The 18,946-nt window shown below is 35.7% G+C and overlaps 1 pseudogene; it reads left to right on the top strand.

Annotated features, from left to right (window-relative positions):
• The window catches only part of LOC107773980 (protein VACUOLELESS1-like), a 78,591-nt pseudogene extending 61,123 nt beyond the window's left edge, over positions 1-17,468 (top strand).
• Positions 17,469-18,946: the final 1,478 nt, after the last annotated feature.

The following is an 18,946-nucleotide window of genomic DNA, read 5'->3' as shown; positions in this document are numbered from 1 at the left end:
CAAGTCATTAATTTCATTGGAGCTCTCTTCATTTATTTCTTTTGTTTGCTCTAGCTTTTCCATTTCACTTCCTGCTTATTGTCTTGAGTTGATGGTCCATTATCTTCTGCTGAGAGTGATGCTGAGTGTGCATTATGATTTATATGTAGGCTCCTGATAAAATTTCTAAATCAACGAGAAAAGCCCTTTTCTATTATAGTTGTCAAGTGCGCTAACTGCAATCAAAACATGCAATGCTAAAATTAGATGATAGTTTCAGAATGGTTACTACAACGAGTCAAATAACATTCTTATCTTTTATATTATCCATTATATATGTGCCTCATCTCTTATGTACTCAATTTGATCCCTACTTTTCTTAGATGGGGTGTATCATGACTTCCCGAGGTTTATCTTTAATGCTTTCTTCCCATAAATTTCTATTTGAGGGATGAGTTTTTCTGCATAAATTTGTAGAACTTACAACTAGTTTATGTCAAGGTGCCAGAATGGTGGCTCTGGAATTCTACATAAATACCTGAGTTTAGAGGTGACTTCGCAATAGATCAGAAGATGATATACATCCTTCCAAGTCTCATTAAGTGAGAACCACCGGCTAAAGTCTATCCTTTTCTTCCCATGTTTTAGCAGCCAAGGATAGTAGCTTAACAAGAAGGGATCTCTGACTTTCCCTATTCTTTCAATGAAATATTTCTATATGCATTTTCACTGTGGTATTTGTTGTTGTGTCTTGCTATTTCACTTTTCAGCGCAGGAATTATTTACTAGCTATCGCTTTTGCTTTGCATCTTTCTTCTAAAGTTTATGTTGTTCCTGTTTTCATATGATTTCTTTGTTGATACTAATATTGTCTCATTTTTGTCTTTTTGCTTTCTTGAGCCGAGGGTCTTTCGGAAACAGCCTCTCTACCCAAGGTCTACATACACACTACCCTCCCAGACCTCATTAATGTAATTTTGCTGGGTTGTTGTTGTTGTATTTTCACTGTGGTATTTGTATTATAATCCGGATATTATTAATTTTAACTTATCTTTTCTTTACTGTTGTGATCAATTGTATTTAGGAAATTGATAGTTTAATTCAAATAGGTTTACAATGGTTTTACATTTCAAGGAGCAGGAAATTAGGTTGAAAGTTAACACTTGAATTGGAAAATGTCATATGTACGTTGTGACACCTGATCTGGGAGTTTCTGCAATTGTGCCCTACACATTAATAGAGGTTCACTATATACCATAAGGCATCTGCAGAGATGGCTTGTCCTTACATGACTGCTGTATGTACTGCTGCTCTTTTTGATATCTTCAATTTTTTTTTCTTTCTAAGTACTAACCCCTCCTTTATGGCAGTGGCCTCCATGACCATAACAACAACAAACTCAAACCTAGTGAAATCCCACAAATGGGTCTGGGGAGGGTAAAGTGTACGCAGACCTTGCCCCTACCTTACGACGGTAGAGAGGTTGTTTCCGGAAGATCCTCAGCTCTAGAGTACCCTCCATGACCATACCTAATGTAATAGCTACAGGCTTGGCTAGCTTAGTTCTTGACGCTGAAGAAGTTAATTTCTGTAATCGCCTTCACTCTAGAGGGACAGTTAGCTACACTTCCTCTTGAATTGCTTGGTATGCTTTATCATGTTTCTGGTTAAACTAAGTTTGTTGTAGCCATGTTGAACTAGCTCTCTTCTCTTGTAGCCATGTGAAATGTATTTCTGCTTCTTGTGACTGCCAGTGGAAGGGGCACCGTGGACATTTTTGTAGATAGCATTCCAAGTAGTCCTTTGTGACCATATATTACATGCTAATAAAGGGTAATGGAAATCTTATAGTCATCCCCTTTTCTCCTCTTTTTTCTCTTCTTGGTTACCGCCCATTTGTCGAGGCATGTGTTGATGCAGATGAGAAAGGTGAAGCTCTAAAGTACATACCAAAGCTGACTGATCCTCGCGAAAGAGCAGAGGTAATATTTTATATGTTCTGAGATTTCCCACATTTGGTCTATAGACATGTTTGACATATCACATAGTCTCACGTAGTTTAAGTTTAAGTTTTGAACTTTACCCACATTTGGTCATTGTCGGCTGAGTTTTGAAGTCGAAAACAACAGATGTTTCGACTAATATAAAAGGAAGTACTTTTGTCTGATCGTTGTATGCACAAGAGAAAATATGATATTATTCACATATGTTAACAATAATACAATGAGCCATATATATATATATATAATACATGTCCTACTCCTAATACATATGATTAGGATTATTTACTACTATTTACATAACTATTCTAACACTCCCTTCAAGCTGGTGCATATAAATCATATGTAGTGAGCTTGTTACATATGTAGTTAATACGAGGACCAGTGAGGGACTTGGTGAAATATCTGCAAGCTGATCATTCGACTTCACAAATTTTGTAGCAATATATATCTCCCGAGAGTATCTTTTCTCTGACAAAGTGACAGTCAATCTCAATGTGTTTAGTTCTCTCATGGAACACTGAATTTGATGCAATATGAAGAGTAGCTTGATTATCACACACAAGTCCCATCTGACTAATCTCACCAAATGTCAACTCCTTGAGCAACTGTTTGATCCAAATTAGCTCACATATCGCCATAGCCATTGCTCGATATTCTGCTTCTGCACTAGACCGAGCAACCACATTCTGTTTCTTGCTCTTCCAAGACACCAAATTTCCTCCTACTTAGACACAATATCCAGACGTAAAATATCTATCAGAAGGTGATCCTGCCCAATCAGCATCTGAGTATCCAACGATCAGCTCATGGCCTCGATCATCAAATAATAAACCTTTGCCTGGAGCTGATTTTATATATCGAAGAATGTGGATAACTGCATCCCAATGACTATCAGATGAAGAATTCATAAACTTACTCACAATTCATAAACTGACTCACAACACTCCCAGGAAAGAAAATGTTAGGTCTTGTAACTGTAAGGTAATTTAATTTACCAACCACTCGCCTATATCTTGTAGTATCGCTAAGAAGATCCCCTGTCCTGGCAGAAGTTTAGAATTCGGATGCATCGGAGTGTCAACAGGTCTACAACCTGTCATTCATGTCTCCTCAAGAATACCTAAGGCATACTTCTGTTGTGAGATCACAATACCTGAGCTAGACTGAGCGACCTCAATACCCAGAAAATACTTTAGTTTGCCTAGATCCTTAGTCTGAAAATGTTGAAAGAGATGTTGCTTCAACTAGTAATACCATCCTGGTCATTGCCGGTAATAATAATGTCGTCAACATATACTACCAGATAAATGCAGAGACTCGAAGCAGAATGCCGATAAAATACAGAGTGATCAGCTTCACTCCGAGTCATGCCAAACTCCTGGATAACTGTGTTGAACTTATCAAACCAGGCTCGAGGAGACTCCTTTAGACCATAAAGTGATCGGCACAAGCGACATACAAGGCCACGAGACTCCCCTTGAGCAACAAACCTAGGTGGTTGCTCCATATAAACTTCATCCTCAAGGTCACCGTGTAAAAAAGCATTCTTAATGTCCAGCTGATAGAGACGCCAATGGCAAACATCAGCCATGGATAGAAAAAGACGGACTGATGCTATCTTAGCCACGGGAGAGAAGGTATCACTATAATTGAGCCCAAATATTTGAGTATATTCCTTGGCAACAAGACGAGCCTTAAGACGATCAACCTTGCTATCCGGACCAACCTTGACTGCATACACCCAACGACAACTAACAGTAGATTTACCTGAAGGAAGAGGATTGAGATCCCAAGTACCACTCATATGTAAAGCAGACATCTCGTCAATCATAGCCTGTCGCCATCCTGGATGAGACAATGCTTCATTTGTAGACTTAGGGATAGAAACAGAGGACAAAGAAGATATAAAAGCATAATAGGGTGATGACAGACGATGATAATTTAAACTGACATAATGGGAATTAGGATTAAGTGTGGTTCATATACCTTTCCGAAAATACAATCAGTGTACTAGGAAGAGACAAGTCCGCAATAGGAGCGGGGTCAGGTGCAGGACGTGAATCGGTTGGGCCTGATGCTGGGCGCGGATGGCGATGATAAGTCAAGAGTCGTGTTCCTGTGGCTGGGGCTCTAGGAGGAGCCACACTAGACTCCCCAACGGTTGGAATGTGTAAGACTTCTGTGGCGGAAGGTGAAGGAGGAGCGATAGTAAACTTTTCAAAGGTCGGTATAGGTAAGACCTCAGATATATTGAAGTGGTCAGAAGAAGTAAACAAAGGCTTAAACTCAAAAAATGTGACATCAACTGACATAAAAGTAGTAAGATCAGGTGAGTAACAACGATATCCCTTCTGAACACGAGAATAACCAAGGAAAATATGCTTGAGAACACGAGGAGCTAACTTATCTTTCCCAGGGGCTAAGTTATGAACGAAACAAGTGCTCCCAAAAACACAAGGGGGAAGAGAGTATAAGGTGACTGGGGAAACAATACTGAATACGGAATCTGATTCTGATTGGGAGATAAAGGCATCCCATTAACCAAATAACAATTTGTGAGAACTGCATCGCCCTAAAACGGCAACGGAACAAGATTCAATGAGAAGTATGCGAGCAGTCTCAATGAGTTTCCTATTCTTTCTCTCTGCAACCCCATTTTGCTGAGGAGTATAAGGACAAGAGGTCTAATGAATAATTCCTTGAGAAGTCATAAACTGCTGAAATTGAGAGGATAAATATTCTTAGGCATTATCACTGCGAAAAGTGCGAATAGAAACACAAAATTGATTTTTGATTTCAGCACAAAAATTCTGGAATATAGAAAGCAATGCAGAACGATCTTTCGTTAAGAAAAGCCAAGTACATCTTGAATAATCATCAACGAAACTAACAAAATAATGAAATTCCAAGGTTGAACAGACAATACTGAATACGGAATCTGATTCTGATTGGGAGATAAAGGCATCCCATTAACCAAATAACAAGCTGTGAGAACTGCATTGCCCTAAAAACGCAACGGAACAAGATTCAATGAGAAGTATGCGAGCAGTCTCAATGAGGTTCCTATTCTTTCTCTCTGCAACCCCATTTTGCTGAGGAGTATAAGGACAAGAGGTCTAATGAATAATTCCTTGAGAAGTCATAAACTGCTGAAATTGAGAGGATAAATATTCTTAGGCATTATCACTGCGAAAAGTGCGAATAGAAACACAAAATTGATTTTTGATTTCAGCACAAAAATTCTGGAATATAGAAAGCAATGCAGAACGATCTTTCGTTAAGAAAAGCCAAGTACATCTTGAATAATCATCAACGAAACTAACAAAATAATGAAATTCCAAGGTTGAACAGACTCTACTAGGGCCCCATATATCAGAATGAACTAAAGAAAAAACAGACTCTACATAACTCTCAATACTATGAGAAAAGGAGGCTCAGGTATGTTACCTAAGCTGACACGACTCACAATCTAATGTAGATAAACTAGACAAACTACGCACCTTCTTCTGAAGCTTGGATAAACTTGGATGTCCTAAACGTCTGTAAATTAGGTCTGGAGGATCTGTAACTAGACATGCCTTGGAGGAATTGAGTAAGTTAAGGTAGTAAAGGCCTTCTCATTCAAGCCTTGTTCCAATCGTCTATCGCGTATTGCGGTCCTGCATAATAAAAGAATCATCAATAAAATATATACCACAATGGAGGGCACGAGTCAAACGACTAACAGATGCAAGAATAAAAGTACATCCAGGGATATAAAGAACGGAATCTAGAGTGAAAGAGGGTAGGGGATTAGCTTGTCCAACTCCTTTTGCTTTAGTTTGAAACACATTGGCTAAAGTAACAATGGGAAGAGACTGTGAATACACAATATTTGACAAAAGGGATTTATTACAAGAGATATGATCAGAGGCGCCTGAGTCCACGACCCATGGTCCAAGAGTACTAGACTAAGAAATACAAACAAAAGAATTACCAGTAACAGAAGTATTGGTATGAGCAACAGAGGCTACTTGTGGAGATGTTTGCTTACTTGCTCGATACTGAAGGAACTCAATATATTCCCCTTTTGATAAAGAAAATCCCTGGTTACCTGTAGTCTCGGTCTGAGCAACATAAGAATTTTTGGATGGGCGACCATGTAAAGAATAGCACACGTTACCAGTGTGTCCAAGTTTATGACAGTAAGAGCACTTGGGTCTAGATCTTCCAAATGACCTCCTTGTCTATTCTCCATAGTATGAGATGCCCGATTGTCCACTGTATGGGATGCGAGAACACACGAGTCAAGTGTTTGTGATGAGATCACTGGGTGACTTGGTGCTACATCAAGGCGAAGTAATCAAGAGAATAATTATCAACTATGGGGATAGTCGGACTAGCCAAAATTTGATCGCGTACTGAGTCAAGATCATTAGGAAGTCCCGCAAGAGTAAGAACTAGAAACATATTTTTGTCGCTGCTCTTGCTGCTTTTCAACACCAGCTTAAACTGGCATCAACTTCTCAAATTCCTTCATGACTGTCTGTACTTGTCCCAAGTAAGTAGACATATCTAATTCATGTTTCTTTAATTTTGTCATCCGAGATATCACATCATAGAAATGAGATATGTCATTAGTGTATAAAGTGCGAGCCTTTTTCCAAACCAAATAACATGTCTGGAATGGACGAAACAAGGGCATCAACTTGGAATCAATAGATCGCCACAGAATACTACATAATTGAGCATCGATCTCCCAAAGTGCTTTGGCCTTTTCATCTTCTTCGCTAGACTTCGTGATTAAATGTTCTTGAACACCTTGACCTTTACACCACAACTCGACAAACGAAGCCCAAGCTAAGTAGTTTGAACTTTCTATTAAAGTTTCTGAGGTAATCATAACATCGGAACTGCCAAAGCCTGGAGTTTTAGACCCGAAAGCATTGTCTCCCAAAGACATCGTTGGATTGAAGTGAGGTCTATAAAATTATCACCAAATAACAGAAAGAATCAATTGAAAACTCGCTGAAACAGATGAAGGAGACACTGTTTTTGCTGGAAAATTACTGTAGCTGCCGGAAAAATCAGTGTAGTCGCTGGAAAAACTCAAAGTGGTAAGAATCAAACGAAAGCAGTATGGGTGGGGTTGGAATTGGTAGACGATCCAACTATTTTGAAGAAACTTTTTCAAAAAAATAACTGGAAGTTGGTGTATGCGCCGGTGCGTGGGGGCGCGTGGGGAGGCTGCTGCCAGAGATTTTATTGGGGTTTGGTCGACAGACAGTGGTGTCTCTTGTGGTAGTGTTGGATTTTGCACAAAACTGATAGAGACAATGCAGGCACAAACATCCTTGAAAAAGTTGCCGGAAAAAGGCTTCCGCTGACTGATTTCTCTTCCCGGAATCGCTGGAATTTATGCACAATGATAAATCTCTCACAATTGCTCTGATACCATGAGAGAATGTACGGGAGAAAATATGATATTATTCACATATATTAACAATGATACAATGATATATATATAATACATGTTCTACTCCTAATACAGGTGGAATTAGGGTTATTTACTACTATTTACATAACTATTCTAACAGTTGCAAAAAGCTAGTATGAGACAGATTAAGATATCAGAATGGGTTTACCAAGATATGCATTGTTTTTTAAAACATAGGGAGTTGTGTGAGCTTACTTATTTCAATCCACAGAGCGGTAGCGATAATGAAGAGAGGATGATTACTTCATTCACTCTTTAACATAGACCACCTGGTTGATTTGAGTGCATGTAGTGTCATAAATGCATTTCCTGTAGGATTGCGTATAGGTGTTCGTAACACGCAACGAAAGATAATAACAATCTTAGGCAGATCTTTTCATGTTTAAAATTTATTTACATATCAATAAATCGGATCTAAGACGTACCTGGTGAAGAAAGTCTTATTTCAAATTCTTCGATAGTGCGAAGACTCTATGTGTATCCACACCAAGACTGATCCTTGCTATCAACTCTTTGATCAACGAAACCCGCGAACAAATTGAACGAAAAACTTGTGCTAAAATTTTTCTCAAAAATCTCAACTCAAAGATAGAAGAACAAGAAACACTTTTCTTGTAATTGTATTTTCTCTCTTGGCTTTGTATTGCACTCTCACTTTCACAAAGTGTTTTTCTTCTCAAGAATAATAATATGCCAGGAAATTTTCTCCATCACCCTTTATATAGCATCACCTATAAACTCTTTTCCTATTTGGGTGAGGTAATGATTTACTTAGAGTAAATTTATTCCAAAAATAAACTTTGTATAATTTTCCACAAAAAATTCGAATCCCATTCAAATGGGTTTTGCCGAACAGTCACATGATTGTTCCAACTCAAAATTGGAATCAGTTGTTTTCATATTTACAAAATATTAATCCCATTCCAAATGGGATTAATTGCACATGAAATAATCCAATTCCAAATTGGAATTACTTACCAAGCCATTTATTAATATTATATTTTATATACATCTTATACAAAATAAATTTGTTCACAATATAACTCAATTTCTATTCCAAATAGAAAATTTCAATTTGTTCACAATATTAATTATATCCTCTGTGCTAGCAAAGATTATAATAATATTTCATTTGGACTAATAATTTATTTGACTAATTAAATTCTATAATTTAATCATCAAATAACAAAATAATAAATCCTTTAGCAAAGATCAGAACACTCGTTAGTGTACGACCCCATAGGTTCAATACTAAACCGGTAGTAAATTGATCACATCAATATACTAATCAAGGGTGGCGTCTAGCAACACTCCTTAACAATCGGATAGAATGAAGTATACAATTTACTCTCAAGAACCAGTAGAAGAATAATGTAGTAATTCATTCTGTCCTTATAGCTCTGGATCACCCTAGGATATGGTTCAACAGTAAAATCCTAATAGGCGACCAACTATGTGTCCATGTCAAATATATTCGACCATTGAATGACCTAAGAAACTCTTTCCTTCTTTTATTCAATTGCCCTAGCCAAGGTCTTAGTTTGGTCGTTTATAATTCATGACAACATGGAGCTTAAACTCATTACCAAGAGTTGACAGATTCCATCTTGATCAATCACTAATTCTACAAGCATTTAATCATACCAAATATCCTTTCAACTATCGCCCTAGGGCCATAGGTGTATAGTATCAAAGCACAATAAATAACTTGTCAATTACTATGACGATCTCAGGTCAAAGGAAACGGTTACATCACATTCTTCAAGAGAATATCCTATTGACAGTTTATGGTAATTCTAACCATTAGGAATTATCCAATGAGTCGGTTCAATGATCATATCTCTATGTGCATCATCTATCTATGTAATTTAGTTAATGAGATCAACTAATCTTTATCCCATAAAGACGATCACATAAATATTGATCTAATCGGATTACTAATGTCCAAATTAATAATCCTACGATCAAGAACAAATTTAGATTAAATTATAAGAAACTTCACTCTCATTATCATGATCTCCATCACAATGTCAAGTCTCAAAATTTAATCAAGGACCTTATCAAATTAATCAAGCAATTAATAACAATGATAAAAGAATATCAAATGCCATATATATTTTATAAAAATATGTTCAAAACATCAAATGTGATATTGGATCTAGGGCATATCTACTATATCCCTAACAATCTCCCACTTGCACTAGAGCCAATCGCTCTTGTACTTCATTCCCAATTTCCACTTGTGCTTGTCAAACTCCTTTGCGCCAAGAGCTTTAGTGAATGGGTCTGCAGCATTTTCTTTTCCATCAACCTTTTGAATCTCGACGTCTCCACGTTCAATGATCTCTCTTATCAAGTGATACCTTCGCAGAACGTGTTTGGACTTTTGGTGTGATCTTGGTTCTTTTGCTTGAGCAATGGCTCCAGTATTGTCACACAACAGTGGAACCGCACCTTCTATTGAAGGAACCACACCAAGTTCAGTTAAGAACTTTTTCATCCATACAGCTTCCTTAGCAGCTTCACTAGCTGCTATATATTCTGCTTCAGTCACTGAATCAGCTACTGTAGCTTGTTTGGAACTTTTCCAACTCACTGCACCACCATTTAAGGTGAATACATAACCAGAAATAGATTTGCTATCATCTCTATCTGAAGAGAAACTTGCATCAGTATAACCTTCAAGTTTCAACTCAGAATCTCCATAGATGAGGAATTGGTCTTTAGTCCTTCTTAAGTACTTAATAATGATCTTCACCACCTTCTAATGTTCCTCACCAGGATTTGCCTGATAGCGGCTAGTCACTCCAAGTGCATAAGCCACATCAGGACGTGTACATGTCATGGTATACATGATAGCTCCCACTGCACTAGCGTATGGGATCCTACTCATGTGTTCTCTCTCTTCAGGTGTTTTAGGACAATCCTCCCTACTGAGAGTAATTCCAGTGCCTATCGGTAGATAGCCTCTTTTGGAATTATCCATATTATACCTCTTTAAGATGGTATCTATGTACAAAGACTGGGAAAGTCCAAGCAGCTTCCTAGATCTATCTCTAATCTTTATTCCTAATATATAAGCTGTTTCTCCCAAGTCTTTCATGGAGAACTGTTCAGATAGCCAAATCTTGGTACTTTGCAATGCCGGTATATCATTCCCTATGAGCAATATATCATCAACATACAACACTAAGAATATAATTGTGCTCCCACTAACCTTTTTGTACACACAAGATTCTTCTTCGCATCTAACAAAATTGAACTTTTCAATTGTCTTGTCAAATCGAATATTCCAACCTCGAGAAGCTTGCTTTAATCCATAAATGGATCTTTGTAGCTTACAAATTTTATTATGATCAGACGGAGATGTAAAACCTTTAGGTTGTGTCATGTACACATCCTCTTCTAGCTCACCATTAAGGAAAGCTGTTTTCACATCCATTTGCCATATTTCATAATCATAGTATGCTGTTATAACAAGCAAAATCCGAATTGATTTGAGCATTGCCACGGGAGAGAAAGTCTCGTCATAGTCGAATCCTTCTTTCTGACGATATCCCTTGGTAACAAGACGGGCTTTATAGGTCTCCACCTTTCCGTCTGCTCCAATCTTTTTCTTAAAAACCCATTTACAACCTATAGGTTTTATATCCTTTGAAGGTTCAACTAAAGTCCATACTTTATTTTCCTTCATAGATTCCATTTCGGATTCCATGGCCTTTTGCCACTTCTCATAATCAGAACTTTGTATAGCCTCTTCATAGGTCTTAGGGTCATCATCATTATGATCAACCTCATTTGATACATCATCTTGTACCAATAAATTTAATCTAGTTGGTACATGACGTTCTCGTGTAGACCTTCTAAGAGGTACTTGTACAACCTCTTCACCTTGTGCTGGATTTGGTTGTTGTTCAATTTGGTTTAGAACTGGTTCATTAACCTGTTCTTGAACTTCAGTTAGTTCTTGAACTTCAACCGTTGAAGATGGCAACTTCCTTGGCAACTTCAAAACATCCAATAAAGGTTCTTCAACTTGGGTCTCATGATCTTTATATTGTGTTGATTCATTACTTTCTTGAACATCATCAAGTTCTATTTCTCCATTATAATTTCCTTCTAAAAGAAATTCCCTTTCCAAAAAGGTTGCTCCTCTGGCCATAAACACTTTATGGTCAGAAGGGTGATAGAAATAATATCCCATTGTTTCCTTGGGATACCCAATGAACCTACACTTATCTGATCTTGAGTCAAGTTTATCATATTGTAGTCTCTTAACATAAGCTGGACAACCCCCAAACTTTAATATGTTTAAGGTTAGGCTTACATCTTTTCCATATCTCATATGGTGTTGTAGAGACTGACTTAGTGGGAACTTTATTAAGTAAGTATGTTGCTGCTTCCAAAGCATATCCCCATAAATTTATTGGAAGATCAGTGAACCCCATCATAGATCTCACCATATCTAATAAGGTTCGATTTCTCCTTTCAGACACACCATTGTGTTGTTGTGTACCTGGAGGTGTCCACTGTGAGAGAATTCCATTCTCTCTGAGATATCTGGTAAAATCTTCACTAAGATATTCTCCACCTCTATCAGACCTTAGTACTTTGATACTTTTACCAGTCTGCTTCTCAACTTCACTACGGAACCTTTTGAACATTTCAAAAGATTCAGACTTGTGTTTCATAAGATACACAAATCCATATCTTGACATATCATCAGTGAAGGTGATGAAGTAAGAATATCCACCTTTAGCTTGAATTTTCATGGGTCCACAAACATCTGTATGAATTAGACCCAATAATCAGAAGCTCTTTCTCCACTTCCAGTAAATGGAGATTTGGTCATTTTTCCTTTGAGACAAGATTCACAAGTTGGATATGATTCAAAATCATATTTGTCAAGGTACCCTTCCTTGTACAACTTGTTAATTCTTTTCTCTCCAATATGACCAAGCCTACAATGCCAAAGGTATGCATGATTTACTTGATCTCTTTTCCTCTTAAGACTTGAAACATGCATAATCGAATTAGCATTCACATTAGGTAAGACATAAACGTCATGTTGGAGATAGCCATTCACATATAAATTATCACTATAATAAATAGAGCAAATACCATTACCTATATTAATGCGAAAACCACGTTTGTCTAACATAGAAGCTGAAATTATGTTCGAAACAAATTTAGGAACGTAATAACAATCATCCAACATAAGTACTTTGCCCATAGGCATTATTAAAGAAATCGATCCTATAGCTACGGCCGCAACTTTTGCACCATTTTCAACTTGTAGATTAACTTCTCCTTTCTTTAGCCTCCTACTTATCTTAAACCCTTGTAACATATTACATATGTTATAACCACTGCCAGTATCTAATACCCACAGTGAAGAATTAGTAGTAGCTAAAGAGACCTTGAAAACATTTTTCATTAATATCTCACCTTGTTTCTTGTCCTTTAGAGTTGCAAGATACTCCTTGCAATTTCTCTTCCAATGCCCTTTCTTCTTACAGTGAAAACATTCAGCATCATATACTGACTGCAAGATCAAATCTTCAGAAAGCTCTTTACCAAGCTTGTACCCCAACTTCTCATATTCTTCTGTAAGAACAATCATATAATTGACAGGGGTACAACTGGAGAGTTTTCAATGTCCAATTGTGTATCAACCATCTTCTTAAGATATTCAATGATTGCAATTGGATCCATATTCTGATGTTTCCTCTGGAGTTCAGAACTCATAGAAGCGAGAATGATGTATTTAATAGCAAGGCATTCTTCCAAGTATTTCTGATAAACCTTGGTGCCTTGAACATCATTCTCTGGTGGGATTATCTTTGCAGGCTTATCGATCACATCAATGAGCTTTTCATGCATGAGAACAATTCTCAAATTTCTATACCAGTCATCAAAGTTTGGTCCTACCAACTTGTTGGTCTCAAGTATTTCGCGCAGTGATATAACAGACATATTGAGAAATCTAAAATATAGAAAAGAAAAGGCAATAATATAAGAACATATTTGCATATATCATAAAGACATGGACTTTTATCTAAATGATATTTCCACTAATTATTTTAAACTATTTACCCTCATTATAGTTTACGAAATCTTTATTTCTATTAGTGGAGTAAAGGAATCCTTTAACAATATGTATGAGCCCCTTGGAAGTCAAGTCGTTTCTCACATATATTTTAAAGGTAGGTACTCTTACCAATTGTATCTCCATACAATTTCCTTAAATAGCTCTATGTCAAATAGCCCCCTGGTAGTCAGGTTGATCCTATTGGCATAGTTGAGTTCAACCATCATGATAGCAAAGAACTTATTAAATTTTATACTCCTCCGGGTGGTCTAGGCGTTTAGTGTAAAATTGAATAATTCTTTCAATCCATACATCTAATGCAATAAATAATTTTAACATATTCTCAAACTATAAGTCTCCTGGTAGTCAGGCCGCTCCTTATAAACAAGGAATAAGTAAAATTATTTACCTTGATGGATAGCTCCAGAATAAAATATCTTATATTTTATTATTTAAGAACTCAAATTTTAGTAAGAGGGAATTGTTACTAAAACAATTTTTAATAACATGAAGATCAAATCTTTTATAGCGTGTGAATTTAGTTCAAGTTGTCTACACGCTTAGTCCTTAATTAATTTACATCACATGTAATAAATAATTCAGAATTATGTAATGAACAAGCACATGACATAAAAACGAAATTCAACATCCTCTAACATGTTTATCTTATATATCACATAAAAAGAATTCATGCCAGAATATTATTATTAATTAACATCTCATGAATTAATAACAATTAAAATAACAATAGAATCATGTAACCGATTATAGATTCCCATCGTATCTAATACATAATTTCAAATTCAAGTTATGAACTATCTCAATAGTTATATGAATACATATTTTATCTACAATAAAATAATATCAACATTCAAACGATTTGACTATCGCACAAGACACATGTATTATGGTTTGAACTTTTCAAATATGATATTAAAATATTTCGTAAATAAATTTTAGACACAATAAACCACTGCTCTGATACCACTGTAGGATTGCGTATAGGTGTTCGTAACACGCAGCAGAAGACAATAACAATCCTAGGCAGATCTTTTCATGTTTAAAATTTATTTACATATCAATAGATCGGATCTAAGACGTACCTAGTGAAGAAAGCCTTGTTTCAAATTCTTCGATAGTGCGAAGACAATATGTGTATCCATACCGAGACTGATCTTTGCTATCAACTCTTTGATCAACGAAACCTGCGAACAAATTGAACGGAAAACTTGTGCTGAAATTTTTCTCAAAAATCTCAACTCAAAGATAGAAGAACAAGAAACACTTTTCTTGTAATTGTATTTTCTCTCTTGGCTTTGTATTGCACTCTCACTTTCACAAAGTGTTTTTCTTCTCAAGAATAATAATATGCCGGCAAATTTTCTCCATCACCCTTTATATAGCATCACCTATAAACTCTTTTCCTATTTGGGTGAGGTAATGATTTACTTAGGGTAAATTTATTCCAAAAATAAACTTTGTATAATTTTCCACAAAAAATTAGAATCCCATTCAAATGGGTTTTGCCGAACAGTCACGTGATTGTTCCAACTCAAAATTGGAATCAGTTGTTTTCATATTTACAAAATATTAATCCCATTCCAAATGGGATTAATTGCACGTGAAATAATCCAATTCCAAATTGGAATTACTTACCAAGCCATTTATTAATATTATATTTTATATACATCTTATACAAAATAAATATATATATATATATATATATATATATATATAAATATATATATATATATATATATATATATATATATTTCAACCAAGAGATATAATTCAATTTCTATTTCAAATAGAAAATTTCAATTTGTTCACAGTATTAATTATATCTTCTGTGCTAGCAAAGATTATAATAATATTTCATTTGGACTAATAATTTATTTGACTAATTAAATTCTATAATTTAATCATCAAATAACAAAATAATAAATCCTTTAGCAAAGATCAGAACACTCGTTAGTGTGCGACCACATAGATTCAATACTAAACCGGTAGTAAATTGATCACATCAATATACTAATCAAGGGTGACGTCTAGCAACACTCCTTAACGACCGGATAGAATGAAGTATACAATTTACTCTCAAGAACCAGTAGAAGAATAATGTAGTAATTCTTTATGTCCTTATAGCTCTGGATCACCTTAGGATATGGTTCAACTGTCAAATCCTAATAGGCGACCAACTATGTGTCCATGTCAATTATATTCGACCATTGAATGACCTAAGAAACTCTTTTCTTCTTTCATTCAATTACCCTGACCAAGGTCTTAGTTTGGTCGTTTATAATTCATGACAACATGGAGCTTAAACTCATTACCAAGAGTTGACAGATTCCATCTTGATCAATCACTAATTCTACAAGCATTTAATCATACCCAATATCTTTTCAACTATCGCCCTAGGATAGGTGTCTAGTATCAAAGCACAATAAATAACTTGTCAATTACTATGACGATCTCAGGTCAAAGGAAACGGTTACATCACATTCTTCAAGAGAATATCCTATTGACAGTTTATGGTAATTCTAACCATTAGGAATTATCCAATGAGTCGGTTCAATGATCATATCTCTATATGCATCATCTATCTATGTAATTTAGTTAATGAGATCAACTAATCTTTATCTCATAAAGACGATCACATAAATATTGATCTAATCGGATTACTAATGTCCAAATTAATAATCTTACGATCAAGAACAAATTTAGATTAAATTATAAGAAACTTCACTCTCATTATCATGATCTCCATCACAATGTCAAGTCTCAAAATTTAATCAAGGACCTTATCAAATTAATCAAGCAATTAATAACAATGATAAAAGAATATCAAATGTCATATATATTTTATAAAAATATGTTCAAAACATCAAATGTGATATTGGATCTAGGGCATATCTACTATATCGCTAACATTTCCCACCCCAACACCCAGTTCTTCCATGAAAAAGGAAGAGAGGAGAATGAACTGATGATGAAGATGAAAAGACGTTGGGTTACATAATCAACAGTAAAGATGCATTTGCTGCATCAATTAAAGTGATTTTTCTTGCTTATGGGATCTGTGAATTCATTAACAGGCTTTATGCCCGAATTGGAATGGCCAAGGAAGCTGCCGATGCTGATTCTCAGGCTAAAGATAATGAATTACTTGGGAGGTTGAAGCAGACTTTTGCTCAAACTGCAGCTGCTTCATCAATTTTTGACACACTGCGAGACCGGTTATCCTTCCCAAGTGTTTCTTGATGCCGGCCATCTCTTAGCTGCCTTTGGTGTGAGCCTGTTGTTGTTGTTGTTATGACTTTTCCAAATTAACATTGATTGAGGATTGATAGCGTTGGAGTGATGCTGTTCCACAGCACAATAAAAGAAGCCCTTGGAACCCATCCGCTACATGCCCTCTCTCCTTGCCTGTTTTTTCTATAATCTATAGCGTTTGAGGTTGTGGAAGCGTTTGAATCCGGTAAAGATGCCTCATATTCTAGATCTTGTGAATAGCTTGGCTGGAAACGATATATGAAAGCATGTGCTGATGTTTCTCCCTGAATCGGTAACAGAATTCGTTTGAGCTCTTAACATTTCCATGGTATGTAGTTTCGATTTCTATGTGGCTGATGTAACATCCTCAGTGGATGTTCGGAAATAAACTGACTCCACCAGCTCGCTGGTAATGTTTTGCTTGTTTTTCCAACTCGTTTGGACTCTTGTTTCTATCCTATGTACATCACAGGATACTTTGCTGGTTCGAGTACATACTTGAGAATTAATGATTGAGAAATCGTGGGAATTTTAGAACGTTATAGTGATATGCTGTTCTTATCTACTATTTTCATGTGATGGATACTTTCAGATTGTGCTTGTTTATCTGTACGGAATGATTTAATGAGCATCTAATTTCTCTGTTTTACTCGGTGTATTTTGACACTTCATTTCTCGTAACATCTAGATAGTCCAGCTTAATACAAGTTCGTTGCGTATTAGGTTGATCGTGTATGTGAAGTGCTTGAAAAATATACGTTGAAAGTACCAGAGCTAGACCAAGGTTTGATGGTAATATTGGCCTTTCCCATAGGAAAACCCCCCAGTGTTAATTATCATACAAAAACAAGATTTACAACTAAGTGGTAGCTAACTGTTATTTCAATACAATTCTTTTTTAAATGTCAATACGATTGGTTATGTTAAATCGATTCTCTAGCAATCCTTTTAAATCATTAGAAATAGCTAGATAATTCGTGTCACAATTGAAGACGGCAAACTGTTACTTTAGCAAGATATGAAATGAGCAATATGGGGGTGGGGGAATACTATATCTGTTTTCAATCTATTTTCTTATATGAGCCTTTGGAAATTAGAGGTAATTTCCTTTGCAATAATCCAGATTTATTATGCTCGTTTTCCCCCCTTTTTTTCGCGTATTATGTTCTTAGAATTCATTAAAAATGGTGTACCATTAGTATGTACAACATTCCACTTTGTTTTTGTCTTTTTCCACTTTGAAAGCAGAATGAAGTCGAACTTTGAGTATTACTGATAATTAGGTAGTATAAAGCTTTTGCTAGTAATTAAATTTCAACTTGAAGAAGTCAAACATGTTGGTTGTCAGTTCTATTTAGTATTTATGTTCCACAGTATTAGGCCAAATAAAGAAAACAAGTGATGACTAGCCTGTAGTTTTATCACGACTTCAAGGAAATTGAAAAGGAAGCAACATAATCAATTCAGTAAAATACTAGACGTCAAAGACTTGAAAGAATACAAAGAGTTTAGTGACTTGAAATATGAACAAGATCCGGTTCATAAGATTGGTCTTTAACTCAACCTACTCTGAATGTCCCTACTCTCTAACTGATAACTAAAGTTGAATAGTTTGACTTGCTTGACTTTTTATTTGGGCTAATTAATTAAGAATAATCATTTTGTCATCTTAAGTTCGTGGGGTTCAGTTCACAATTTCTCTTCTGAAAAAAATAAATCAATAGCCTAACTTTGCATGTCCTATATTGACAATAAAGAAAAGTTATGCTTTATGTTAAACGTGAAAATTAAGGAATCTTGATACAAATAGTCGGTTCATTTCACCCAGGCGTATCTAGGATTTTAAGAGTATAAGTGCACTATACTACCGTCTAGCTTGACTCCATCAAAATTTTGCTTTGACAACAACTTACCGAACAAACCATGATTAATACTATTATCACAAGAAAATATTATTTTGTTTACAATTGTTCTTAACAAATTTTATATCTTAAAAATGATTAATAATAGCATCATTATTTGAAGAAAACTCACTTCACAAACCAAAGAAAAATTTGAAGGAAAATATAAATGAGAGAAATGAGTTAGAGGATGACTGTTGTTGGTAAAAAAATTGAGACAGAA

The sequence above is a fragment of the Nicotiana tabacum genome, chromosome 10 (assembly GCF_000715075.1).
Source record: "Nicotiana tabacum cultivar K326 chromosome 10, ASM71507v2, whole genome shotgun sequence".
NCBI lineage: Eukaryota > Viridiplantae > Streptophyta > Magnoliopsida > Solanales > Solanaceae > Nicotiana > Nicotiana tabacum.
Note: the sequence above shows the minus strand (reverse complement) of the source record. Positions and strands in the feature narration are given on the sequence as shown.